Here is a 13,809-nt window from a genome sequence, read left to right on the forward strand (position 1 = left end):
GGGGGGAAGGGCGCAGTTTGTGTTTAGAGGGAGAGAAAAAAAAAGACTGTGAGGGAGGGGAATCGGTCAGTGGGAGGAGTCTAAAGAACAGTCTCTGAACACTTTGTCCTCCTGAAACTGGAATGGAGATATGAAATCGGTTCCATAAACCGATGTCAGTCTAAACTCTGAATATGTAGGCAGTAGGCTTAATAATACATACATAGTGTACTGTAAAGAATAATCTCAGATAATGTGTAACCTTTGGTTGATTGCCTATTAGCCTACATACTTTTGTGATTTACATACAGTAACCTATACAGTGATGTATTAATGTTCCTGTCAAACTGTGAACTTAACTAATTAGGCTAAAGGAAAAGTATGTGTGCGATAAAGTTTATAGACTAGTCTTTATAATTAATACCACCTTGTAGCCTCAAAGATAAATACATAGGCCTATATGGAACAATGATACAACAAATGCTTTTCTGCTTTGATGTATGAAATGTGGTGGTCAATCAATATTCTCATAATAACTGTCAATAACAGAGTTTTTCAGCCATTATATCAATGTGTATTAGGTATTACATAAGGACAGCCATTTTGTTGCTTCATGTGACTACAGGGAACATGTAGTTACCCAAGTCACCAATAGGGGGTGCAATTTGATTATGTTCTCCACACATTTTACTGATAAATCATAATTATCTACCTGATAAACTGATAAACTTGGTGTAGAAAGTGATTTTATTAACTGTTGTTAAGAAAAAAGCATAAATACATTTCAATAATTTGCATTTGAAAACAAAATGAGCTTGCACACAAGTGCACAAATAACACAAGACAATGGGCGTGTACACTTAAAGATCATACCAGGTAACTTTCTATACAAAAATTGGTATTTACAGTATGATAAGGAACTTTGAGTGCACGAGAAGGTACGCAGTACGCACATCTCTGCATATATTCTGCTAGGCCTAGAGCTTCTGGCAGAATAGTATGATTTTATAATTTGGTGACACTCAGTGGCAAGGAAATAATTACAAATATGCTTCTTTGGTGGTCAATTCCTGCGATTCATTTTTAATAAAAAGCCCAAAGTGATATTCATTTGCGTTTTCAATTGACGTATTCTGTCTAAGTTGAACAGACTTATTACCCAATAGTGGCCACGTATTATCACTTAATTGAGCCGATTAATTGTATGTGTATGGCCGATCACACATGATCTAACAATCTCAACCCCATCTGTGTAAAGCCCCTTTTCGACTGCAGCTTTAGCACCACACTACACTACACCACACCACACCACACAGCACCACATAAAAATATCTACATTTTCCATTACACAAAAGTACCCCTATCGGTAATTCAACCTTTTAACTGTGATTATAATAAAATATACATTTGTATTAATGTATTACTAACTATGACAATTATAATACACTATTAGATTATAATAGTGGTTATAACACAATAGAATCTATTATCATGTATTACAACTATCTATCCTGGTGGTCTAAATGAAGTCAGTGCGTGATCAGTCATTATGAAGTGTTTGGCCCTGTTTGGCCTAGCTCAGACCTACTATAGATTGGATACTTTTTAGTACCACGTTTAGTACCGCTTTCACACCACTCTACGCAGGTCATTGTAGTGGAAAATCTGGCACAAGTGGGCGGTGTGGAGTGGTGTGGTGTTGGTCCATGTCAGTGAAAAAGGGGCTTTAAGCGAGTGTAATGATCATGCCTAACAATCATGGCTGCTTCGCCGCTATTGGATAACACTGAGAACAATCGGACGCGAGCACGTCTTTAGAGACTATCCTGTTTTTTTGGCAGACGATACCAGCCATGTGCTGGTCGAGCGTTGAGTCTCCTCTCCTCCAGTGGCTGTGGCAGTGGCACTGATTATGTGCTTGCCAGTGGCCTCCCCCTTAAAGTCACACTCACACCACTTTTTTCCCCCTTCATAATTTGCACTGCTCTGAACATAGACTGCAGTGACCTACTGGCACTTCTTTATCTCATGTTTGAGGACACTAGTCTATCTAGATACACTGTAACTGAAACAGCTTCACAGACTGTTTATTCACACGGGAAAAAAGGAGGAACAGAGGGTATGTACTTGTGGGTGGAGGGGGAAGGGTGTATGTTGTTGCAAAAGATAAAGACTGTGGGAGGGGAATCAGTCAGGGGGTGGAGTTTAAAGAAGACAATGACGAACACTTGCCCGATGTAATACTTGCCCAATGTACTGTGACATTAAATACTGCCTTTATTTAGTCGAGCTATGTATGCGAGAGATTAATAAATGTTGCCTTTCTCTAATTCAAAAGCACATCCTGCATCCTGAGTTTTAAATGAGATTACATAGCCTACAAATGCTTTTTTGTCACCCCCCCCCCCCACACACACACACACACAAAAAAAAGGAGGGGGGGGGGGCGAGGGAAATAGGTTGTGCTCAAATACTATTCTCATTCTACTTCTCTAAAACAGATTTTCTGTAATTTTGAGCCGTAATCATGTAGGCCTATATTATTGCAAGCACAGCCATTTTGTTGCTTCATCCAAGTAAGGAGAGGTGTAGTTACCCAAGTCACCAGCAGAGGGAACAATGTGCTTATGTGCTTGATGTTACTATATTTGTTCATGTAATCATGTAGGTCTACATCTCCCCAATCTGGCAAGCCATCGTCAAAGAAAAGGGAACACCCACTCGGTTTGTCCCTCTTCCTTTGCTATAGCTACAGACTATAGCTAGACTCTGTCTCGAGAGAATGACATCTCCCTGACAAACCCTTTTGGCTGCAGTTAGAGCTAACAACAACAAAATACACTACACACTTGAGTAACTCTAGATTTTGACTGCTGCATGTGAGAAAAGTGTGTGTGTGTGTGTGTGTGTGTGTGTGTGTGTGTGTGTGTGTGTGTGTGTGTGTGTGTGTGTGTGTGTGTGTGTGTGTGTGTGTGTGTGTGTGTGTGTGTGTGTGTGTGTGTGTGTGTGTGTGTGTGTGTGTGTGTGTGTGCGTGCGCACGCACTCACACCCACAAGACTATATTTATAGAAGAGGGTGTAGTATAGGCCTACACGTATAGATAAAAACAATGTAATTGTCAATACAAGTTTGCAGAAAGGCATTAAACCATTATATTAATGCATATTTTACAACGACAGCCATTTTGTTGTCTCAAATGGCAGAAGGAAACATGTAGTTACTCAAGTCACCCATAGGGGATGAATGTTCTCCACAAATATTTTATGTACGTGATACACCCTTGTGGCAACTGGTGTCAATTACCGCTAAATTTGCACATTGCACTTGAAGGCCGGGTTTTGTAACTCTAGAATCCCTGTTTTTAAATGCAAAGATCCCTTTTTGTGAACACACTGAATGGCTGGGAAAGATGAATCCAATAGTATTACAAATGTGAGGTTTTTGTATTTATTACCCTGTGAATACAGTAAACGCTCACAGAGTAATTAAAGGTTGGGTAAGTGAAATTCCGTTGTTAACATAAAGTGGTAAATAACTATACAGTATCCTATATTCTGAGCGTTGCTATAGTGTGTTTGCTCAGTAACTGACAGATCTTTAAACATGCATTTCCAGGTTGGGATACCAATTTGGTCCAATCAGGAGAGAGAACCCATACAGGATACATGATAAACAAGTGAGCCTCCAGCCCCCCTCCCCCTTTTGCCTGAAGCTCCTTTTTATCTGATGTTATCCCGCCAGATCGTCTATTTTCGGCAAAAAATGGTATAGAGATGAAGGAATGTCATAATTCTTGAAATCCAGTATTCTATTTTACTTTAGCTCACGATTCGGTAAAATTTTCAATTAAGGTTTTTTCTTAGGGTGCGTTCGGAATTGCGCACCGGGTGTGTGCTCAGTGTAATGAGTGCAGTGGGCGGTGACGTTGAGAGTGCATTCAGTGTGGTTTATTTACGAACGACCAGTTGAGAGGCAGCTGTGCGCTTTTTCACTCTGAACTCTGAAGGTAAACTTTCTGAAAAGCAGCAGTTGCTAACGTAACTAACGTTGCTATTGAAAGGAGATGTAGGCCTAATTCATAACATTGGCAACGCACCAAGTGCACCGAATAAACAATCGACAACATGGCACACCAGTGCGTTGAGTGCGCATTTCCGAACGCACCCTTAATGTGCACAGCTCTGAACAGATTGTGTAGATTGCAGTGACCGACTGCCACTTGTTTATCTCATTTTGTTTGAGAACACTATCTACATAGCCTACGCTGTAACTGAAACAGCTTCACACATTCACACAGGAGAAAGCAGGAAGAGGGGGCAAGGGGCAGTTTGTCGTTACAAAGATAACACTGGGGGAGGGGAATCAGTCAGGGGGAGGAGTTTAAAGGAGACAATGAAACTGATATGGAGAAATGCTTATTTTGAATGAGGCAAGCTTTTTATACATTTTACAAAATCTCGTAGCATTTAAGATTTTATAAATATTAGATATGTGTTGTCATTTTGTGTAGAGGAGTGTCAGAATTCTTGAAATCCATGATTAGATTATATATTTTTTAAGGTCATGATAAAATGTTCTAGTTTCTAGTAATGTAGCTCTGAAGATACAGTGTAGCTGTAGACTGCAGGGACCTATACTGGCACTTTATTATCTAATTTTCTTTGAGAACACTCGTCTATATAGAGAGGCTGTAACTGAAACCTCACAAACATTCACACAGGAAAAAATGAGGAACGGAGGGCAGTATGTCGGCTACTTGTGGGGAAGGGTGCAGTTTGTCATTGCAAAATATGAACATTGGGGGAGGGGAATCAGTCAGGGGGAGGAGTTTATAAAAGACTTGTTTAGATAAAACATCTCTGTCTGCCTACCTTTCATCATAGCCTAATATTCAAAGGGAATACGAACCTTAGGTAAAAACTGCACATCGGTGTGGGAGGAGGGGGCAGGGCATGTGTGGGCATGTCCAAAGCTGACAGAAACCTTTGTTATACTTTTGTTTTAATGTTTTAATCTTACAGGATTTAAAACTGTAACCCAAATATGCCTACAAGGAGAGTCCCTTTCTGCTGTAATGGAGTACTTTGTTCCAGCTTTTAGAACAATAACGATGGGAACGGTACCTGGGATCATGGGCTTTAGGGCCGCAATCACACATATGCGTGAGACATCTTCTCCGTATCGTTTGAGAATGAGGGGAGGGGGGGAGGTTCCAATTCATTTTCTATGTAAGTCACGTGGTTTCATGTCGTTGCCGTGTCTCTTGCAAATCTCTCGGCCAAAAGACAGCCTTCGGTTGAGCAAGAGACAAAAAAACACGTGACCTTCATTGAGAATGAATTGGACCCACCCTCCCCCTCATTCTCAAACGACACGGACACGATAGCTGTCGCAAATGTTTGGACGGTGCCTAAGTGGCCGGATCGTTTTGTTTTGTTTTGTTTTGTTTTGTTTTGTTTTGTTTTTTTATTTTATTTATTTTTTTATTTTTTTATTGGGGGTATGGTATGATGCTCTAGCAATATTCTAATTCTAGTTGTCAATAACCGATTTTGTGTAATTTTCAGCCATTATAATAAAGCATAGATTTTAGTAAGCGCAGCCATTTTGTTTCTTCATCTGGTTGAAAGAAAGATGTAGTTACCAATTTCACCAGCAGAGGTTGCAATGTGCTAATGCTCTCTACAAATAAATATTGCCATGTTTGTTTGCATACATCTCCCTGGTGAAACCTTGTGGCTGCCATGACAACTAAAGTGTCTTCTTGGATCCAGAATCTCAACGTTGTATTAATTATTTTGTAATTAATTGTTTTATGATATAAATTATACTAATTACAAATGAAGGCATGGCAATGAGATAAAAACGACAACATATCGCCTACTACACATACAAAAAATGAGAAAAAGCTTCTGAACGTGTGTGTGTGCGCGTGCGTGCGTGCGTGCGTGCGTGCGTGCGTGCGAGAATCAAGCGAGCGCACACAATACACAGGACCATATCACACACATGCGTGAGACATCTTCTCCGTATCGTTTGAGAATGAGGGGAGGAGGAGAGGTTCCAATTCATTTTCTATGTAAGTCACGTGGTTTCATGTCGTTGCCGTGTCTCTTGCTCAACCGAAGGCTGTCTTTTGGCCAAGAGATTTGCAAGAGACAAAAAACCATGTGACCTTCATTGAGAATGAATTGGACCCACCCTCCCCCCCTCATTCTCAAACGACACGGACTCGATAGCTGTCGCAAAGGTTTGGACGGCGCCTAAGTGGCCGGATCGTTTTGTTTTGTGTTATTTTATTTTATTTTGTTTATTTTTTTTATTTTTTTTATTGGGGGTGTGGTATGATACTCTAGCAATATTCTAATTCTAGTTGTCAATAACCGATTTTGTGTCATTTTCAGCCATTATAATAAAGCATATAGATTTTAGTAAGCGCAGCCATTTTGTTTCTTCATCTGGTTTAAAGAAAGATGTAGTTACCCATTTCACCAGCAGAGGTTGCAATGTGCTAATGCTCTCTACAAATAAATATTGCCATGTTTGTTTGCATACATCTCCCTGGTGAAACCTTGTGGCTGCCATGACAACTAAAGTGTCTTCTTGGATCCAGAATCTCAACGTTGTATTAATTATTTTGTAATTAATTGTTTTATGATGTAAATTATACTAATTACAAATGAAGGCATGGCAATGAGATAAAAACGACAACATATCGCCTACTACACATACAAAAAATGAGAAAAAGCTTCTGAACGCATGTGTGTGTGTGTGTGTGTGTGTGTGTGTGTGCGCGTGCGTGCGAGCGAGCGAGAATCGAGCGAGCGCACACAATACACAGGACCATATCTATAGAGGGTGTGTACACATAAAAACAGTTTTACAGAGAGGCATTTTCAACCATTATATTAATGCATATTGTACAACGACAGCCATTTTAGTTGCTCATATTGCAGAGGGAAACATGTAGTTACTCAAGTCACCTACAGGGGGTGCATGTGTGATTAATGTTCTCTACAAGTTTATGTTCATGTATGTATTAAAAAAAATAAAAAAAATCTAATCCTGGTGTCATTTGCGGGTTAGGAACTCATGCTGTCAAGTACCGTTCTGCCATGTAGCAGCTCTTCTTTTACGTAACGGCAGTGTGTACTCTTCACATCAAACAGCAATGTCTTTCAAGCTCTGATAGCAATTTATATTCAGGTAAAATCACACATTAAATTTGACTTAGTTTTGCACATTTTGATCTTCTTTCTTTTGGCTGATTCCCATCAGGGTTTGCCACAACGGATCATCTGTTTCCATCTATTTCTGTTCTCGGAATCTTCCTTGTCCTCTCCATCCATGTGAATGTCTTCACTCACTGCACCCATAAACCTTCTCTTTTGCCTTCCTCTTCCCATCTTGCCTGGCAGCTCCATCTTCAGCATCTTTCTCCCAATGTGCCCTTCATCCCTCCAATAGTCTAGTAGGAAAGAGGGGTCCACGCGCATAGGGTGGATTTATTTTCGCCACCTGTTTTTTCTTAATCCTCAAAGGGTTTATTTTAAGATTCTGCCAGGTAACAGGCTGAAATATTGTCCCAGGGGTTAATTATTTAGGATTTCTTGCACCTACCCATTCACTTACTATACAGGAAAAAAGACAACAAGGTTTTTACTCTAAATAAATATTGAGAAGAAAATATAGAAGTCTATGAAGAGGTCCAGCTTTATTTAGAAGACAAAACAGAACAACTCCAAGATACAGCATGTCTCAACATAAGAAAAGTCCCTTGTCTGCCTTGCCTGGCTCCAGCCCATAGACCCGCACACTCTCTGAGTGGACGGTTTCTCTGGTCTGGTGTTGAGTAAATGAATCGGCAGTTTACCGTCCGAAATGTCAGCTCCTCCAATGAGCGCAGGGGGTGGGGGTGGGGGTGGGTCTTACGAATATCCAATAGGCTCTATGCACAGCAGCCATTTTGGAGAGAAGTTGGAGGGTCTTCTCACTTCCTTCGGAGGTGTTACCAATAATACTAATGAAGGCTCTGTTCCATTCTGCTCAAACAGAGTCAGGGTGCTGATATTGTGCATGTTGGCTCACTGGAAACACTCTGCTACACCAGGGGGTCTCAAAGTGTGGTCCAGGTGATCCTTGTGCTTCCTTGGGGGTTTCAAATGACCCGTTAAAAGGTGTTACTCTGAGAGTGTTCAAATGGAACCAAATGCAGGCGTAAAAGGTTTGAGAACCACTGCGCAACATGAAATGGAACAGAGCCTTCATTAGTATCATTGTTAACACCTTTGAAGGAAGTGGGAGGACCATCCAACTTCTCTCCAAAATGGCTGCTGTGCAGAGCCTAATCGCAGTTGAAACTATTACATTTCAGGAAGGTCACACACCAGGCAGGCGCACACACACACGCACGCGCTGATTTTGTTTCTGGTTGCAGTTCTGTGTGGAAGCAGTCACTGCCACTGGCACAGACAGACACACACACATGCCGCGACTGTGCGTCACGATCACCGTTCGTCGCGATCACTCGGGCACGCTCGCACAAAGGTCCCTCCCCCCTAAATCGTTCAGACAGGGCACAATGTCAGACTCAAGTGTCAGCTAAGTCTGAAATCAGGCTATTGTCTGCCCTCACGACAGCCCCACGGCCTCACACCTCAGCGTGAGTGGAGTTCTCTAGAATACAGCGAAGACACAGTTTATATAGGATATTGGAATTAAATCACTCCTCTTCAAGAAAGAAGAGACACCTCCAAGGTACAAGCAGGAAGTTACTGGGTCCTGGGACAATCAAATTGATTAGATTACTCTGCACTCGGTCATGAGACAATAGCTTTTGATTGGATTAATCAATTCACATTCTTTGAACACAGTTAAATGAGGCAGCAAGTCATTTTAGGTTTGAGTTCATCACAGGCTAAGCAATTTGGAATTAACCAGACAGTCACTGGGTTTTAATCCCATTTATGAAAGACACCCCCCCACCCCCCCACAAACTTCTTTAAGTAGCATGTGAGGAGTCTAACTAGGGGTTTTTCATGATTCTGAATCCATTGCAAGCATTTGTTTTGCACAAAAAAAAATTGTTGGGCTAAAAATGGAGCCTACATTTTGTGGGGACGTTTTTAGCCCAAGGAATGTTTTTCCTGCAAAACGAGTGCTTGCAATGGATTCAGAATCATGAAAAACCCCTAGTTGGACTCCTCACATGCTACTTAAAGACGTTTTACGGTAGGGGTGGGGGGTCTTTTTTCCTGTATAATAAGTGAATGGGTAGGTGCAAGAAATCATTAGAAATGAACCCCATGGGACGATATTTCAGCCTGTTACCTGGCAGAATCTTAAAATATACCCTTTAAGTATTAAGAAAAAACTGGTGGCGAAACAAAATCCACCCTGTGCGCAATGGACCCCCCTGGCCCCCTTTCCTACTAGACTACTCTGCACCATCCAAGCCATCTCAACCATGCCTCTCTTGCTTTATCCCTAAACCTTCTAAACTAGGCTGACCCTCTAATGTAGTCATTGCGACCATAGGTCGCAGTTACTTGCACTCCTATACTATCCAAACCTCCACCGGCTGTCAGTCCGTCCCTCTGTCAGTCCGTCTGTCACACGTCACACTTTTGCCCTGCTCATATCTCCGCAACCGTTGCCCCGATCCATGCCAGATTTTGCACACACCTTGCCCCCGGAGCTCCGACCCCCAGGTGTAAAAAATGACCAAATGTGCAAAAATGACCAAATGTGCAAAAATGACCAAATGACCACCCCAACGGGGCTGCTCACGGGGGACCACCGACTCCTGGTGCTCCAGAACGGATGCAAAAGTGGTGGCGCCCCCAGTGGAGGACCCCCTGCCACTGCAGCGCACATAAAATGCCGTAACTCGGGCTAAGAGCGACCGGGAGAGCCGGGGCCGGTACCTATTCGTCCGCCTCGGCGGCGCGGAGACCCCACCCCTCATTTCTCACATGACCCTCTTCTAGCGCCACCATGAGGCAGATTCTTGCAAAACACATTTTTGGACACTGCTCCTACAATTTTTGCCCTAAAATCACGCAAATCGCTACACAGTATGTCTACACTCATCTCATCAACATGGATCTGTCCCATATAGCGCCAGCTTCAGGCCGAATTTTTTAAACACATTTTTGGACACTGCTCCTACAGATTTTGCCCTAAAATCACACAAATCGGTACACAGTATGTCTACACTCATCTCATCAACATGGACCTGTCCCATTTAGCGCCACCTTCAGGTTGATTTTTTAAACACATTTTTGGACACTGCTCCTACAGATTTTGCCCTAAAATCACGCAAATCGCACAGTATCTCTACAGTCATGTAATCAAAACGCTTCTGTCCCATCTAGCGCCACCATCAGGACGATTTTGGTTCAACTAATTTTTGGCCTATTTGTAATCTCCCGATTAGGGAGTCTTACTGGTTTATGATCTTGTCCCTCCTTGTCACTCCTAAAAAGAATCGTGGCATCTTCAATTCTGCCACCTCCTGCTCCTCTAGCTGTCTTTTTGTCAGTGCCAACGTTTCCAAACCGTACAGATTGCTGCGGGTTTATTTTTCAAACTTCATACGTGCAACATAGAAATTGCAATCTGTCAATCATACACAGAGTTCTGTGCTCTTAGATTGTCTAGATTTGACGTACAACTAAAGATATAATCATTCAATTGAACACATCAACGATGGAAAGTTGAGGTCATGGGTCATGGGGGGGGGGGGGGGACTGTTATTGTCTGCACAAGACAAGGTCTGTCATTTGACTCCTGCATTTGTTGCTTTAGCAATGATCGGGATGCATGGAATCAGGTTACACTCACAATGTGTGCTCTGCTATTTTAACTGCTTAAACCCTCCTCTTAGCAAAAACAGACCTGAGTTGCAACTTCGCTTGGACCACCTTTTACAATCAACCAAATCTCTTGACCAAAAATAGCCAATCTACAAGCTCACAACGTTGTGACCTAATCAATCGTATTCGGCTATTCTTTGGCAAACGTTCCCCCCAAAATTGAGATGCTGGGCTTTAAGTGGTTAACAAACGGCAGTCTTTTTTTTTTTTTTTTTTTTTTTTTATCCCACGATTTTGCAACACATTTTTCACCCAGTGCCAATTGCCTATGCTGTAATCCTGGGCTCTGCTCTCCCTCTGCCAACCTGGGAAGGGCCCCGAACTGAGCTCATGCTTCCTTCAGTGCATGAGGAGTGAGCAGGCCGCCTCTTATCACCTGACAGGGGGGGAGCTTCCCCGGTTGGACGTAGTGCGTGGAAGGAACCCATTATTCCAACCAGTTCCTTTCCTCTCCATCAGGCGCCCTGGCTGGCCAGGGGGAGGCATTATAGAGACCAGGATTAACTACATGTTTTTGTGAGGGTATCTACCCTAGGAGACACGAGGAGAACATGCAAACTCCACACAGAAAGGCCCTTTGGCCAACCCCACCTAGGGTGTGGGAGCTGATGACGGGGAGGTCAAGAATGTCGATGTTTAACACCTGAGCCTCGCAAGCCAAGATTGAAAATGCACTGGGATAAAAACTAATGTGTGCATTTAGTAGCATAACACAATCGGCGATAATGTCATTAGTTATATCATCATCAAATCATTGTCGTCTTGTGGTGTTAATCGTCATAGACCACATGCAAATAATTGTAATGTGTGAATAATTTGTTCCCTTGGTTTGATCATTTGTGTGCACAATTAAAGACATATTTCACTAAAAAGAAATGTGGGTCATTTCATGGTCTACTCAGGCTTTTGGGAGCATCCCGGACAGTTTTTAAGTTGCTTGATTCAGTATTTAGATTTTTGATATTCATTTTATCAGACGCCCTTCTTCCTTTACAAACCCATTGTAACTTCAAACTCCTTTTTAACCATGTTAGATTCATCACAAATACCTATCCTTTCTTCTGGTGGTACTGCCCTCCTAATACATGAGAAGGCTGTTTTTAATTTATTTTTTCTTACTTCACCCTAGTCCTCACCTCCTCACTTCACCCTAGTCCTCACCTCCTCACTTCACCCTAGTCTTCTCCTCACTTCACACTTGTCATCTCCTCCCCTCCTCATGGGACGTGCGGACGGACGGACAGACAGACATTTGGTCGTTTAATAGTTATATATCCACGAGTTTCCAACGCCCCATAGTGCATTGCGCAGATGTCTGCACCGAGCTTCCGGCGCCGATTTACAAGCTCACAACGGGTTGCATCTGCGACGCGACGTGAGCTTGTATGTCTGCTGTTAAACCCGGAAGTTTGGTCCCGATAGTCTCCAGTAAACTCCCGCGGAAACTTGTGTATATATATATATATATATATATATATACACATATATTAGGGCTGCACGATATGGGCAAAAATGCACATCTCGATATCTATGCCAAATATTATTTGATCTATTATTATAATCTATCTCTCAGCTATAAGGGGTCCTGCTTCATCTCCCTCTCTCAAAAAAAAAAGGCTTGTTCTAAACTCTTAGCGGTACAGTGTTGCACATTGAAAACAGCCAATCTACAAGCTCACAAGGCGTCATGGTCTCGCGCATCGCAGCGACTCGTCGTACGCTTGTGGAGTTTATTTATTTTGATGCAGAAATGACTTCTCATTGAACTGTAGGCTACAGTCTTGGAGTTGCGTTGCTTGTGTTGTCTCATTTTGTCGTGATAATGCAGAGGACGGTGCGACCTACATAACATATGATCACATGATGACTTATTTTTCACGACCAAATCTGAAGAATCGATAGATCATGCACCAGCGTTGACTTCCTCATCCATCTCTCTATGCTTTTCATTTCTCCGTGCTGTGGACCAGCATGAGACAGTCACACAGACGGACTGTGTGTGTGCACTCACTGCTCGCTGCGCCATGCAGCAGCAGCATGTTGTTCCTGCCTCGGCAAGGGGATGTTTGTGATTGGTTGGATTCGGCTGTATGTCTAGCTAAGGCGGGGGTCAGCACCCGCAGCTCTAGAGCCGCATGCGGCTCTTTGGCGCTGCCCTAGTGGCTCCCTGGAGCTTTTTCAAAAATGTACTGTTTCTGTAGTAATAACAGACATGACAAAAACATTCTTAACGTTTTCCAATGCTGTAAAAATTTGTAGAATAAATATTAAATTTCAACATTCTCTCCAGGATGCGCTGCAGGGAAAATAAACTTTTAATCATGAATGCTCATTATGTATTTGTAGCCTACTAGTCATTTTGATAGTAGGCTAATATAGACACTTACAGCATATTTTGCCTTCATTATAAGGATTACTGTATTTTTTGCAGCTCCAGACAGATTTGTTTTTAGTTTTTTTTGGTCCAATATGGCTCTTTCAACATTTTGGGTTGCCGACCCCTGAGCTAAGGAAAGGTTTGTGGTTGGCTGGCCTTAGCTGTACATTTAGGGCAAGCGTAAAAAAAAATGTATGCTTCCATTGGCTGAGCGGCACATGCTGGGGAGATTTGATATCGCCACATCGTTGACTTTTGCGATATGCACATCGCGCTTATTCATATCGAGATAACAATGCGAAAACTATATATCTTGCAGCCGACAAGTAATCGGAAAAACACGCACCCCTCACGTATTAGGAGGGCAGTATATTACATTTTTTTTTATCATATTTTTATTTCCGACAGCAGACGCCGTATACATGCATTACAGGTAGAACACAGTACTGCTCACTGGTGAGTATGGTAAATCTCTCCCACTGAAGTAGGTATATGCTACTGTATGTACTAGTACTACACCATTGGCTGAGGCACTGATACATATTGATAGTCACAACACAAGCATATTTACGTCA

Source organism: Nannobrachium achirus (assembly GCF_963921795.1).
Source record: "Nannobrachium achirus genome assembly, chromosome: 3".
In the NCBI taxonomy this organism is placed as follows: Eukaryota; Metazoa; Chordata; class Actinopteri; order Myctophiformes; family Myctophidae; genus Nannobrachium; species Nannobrachium achirus.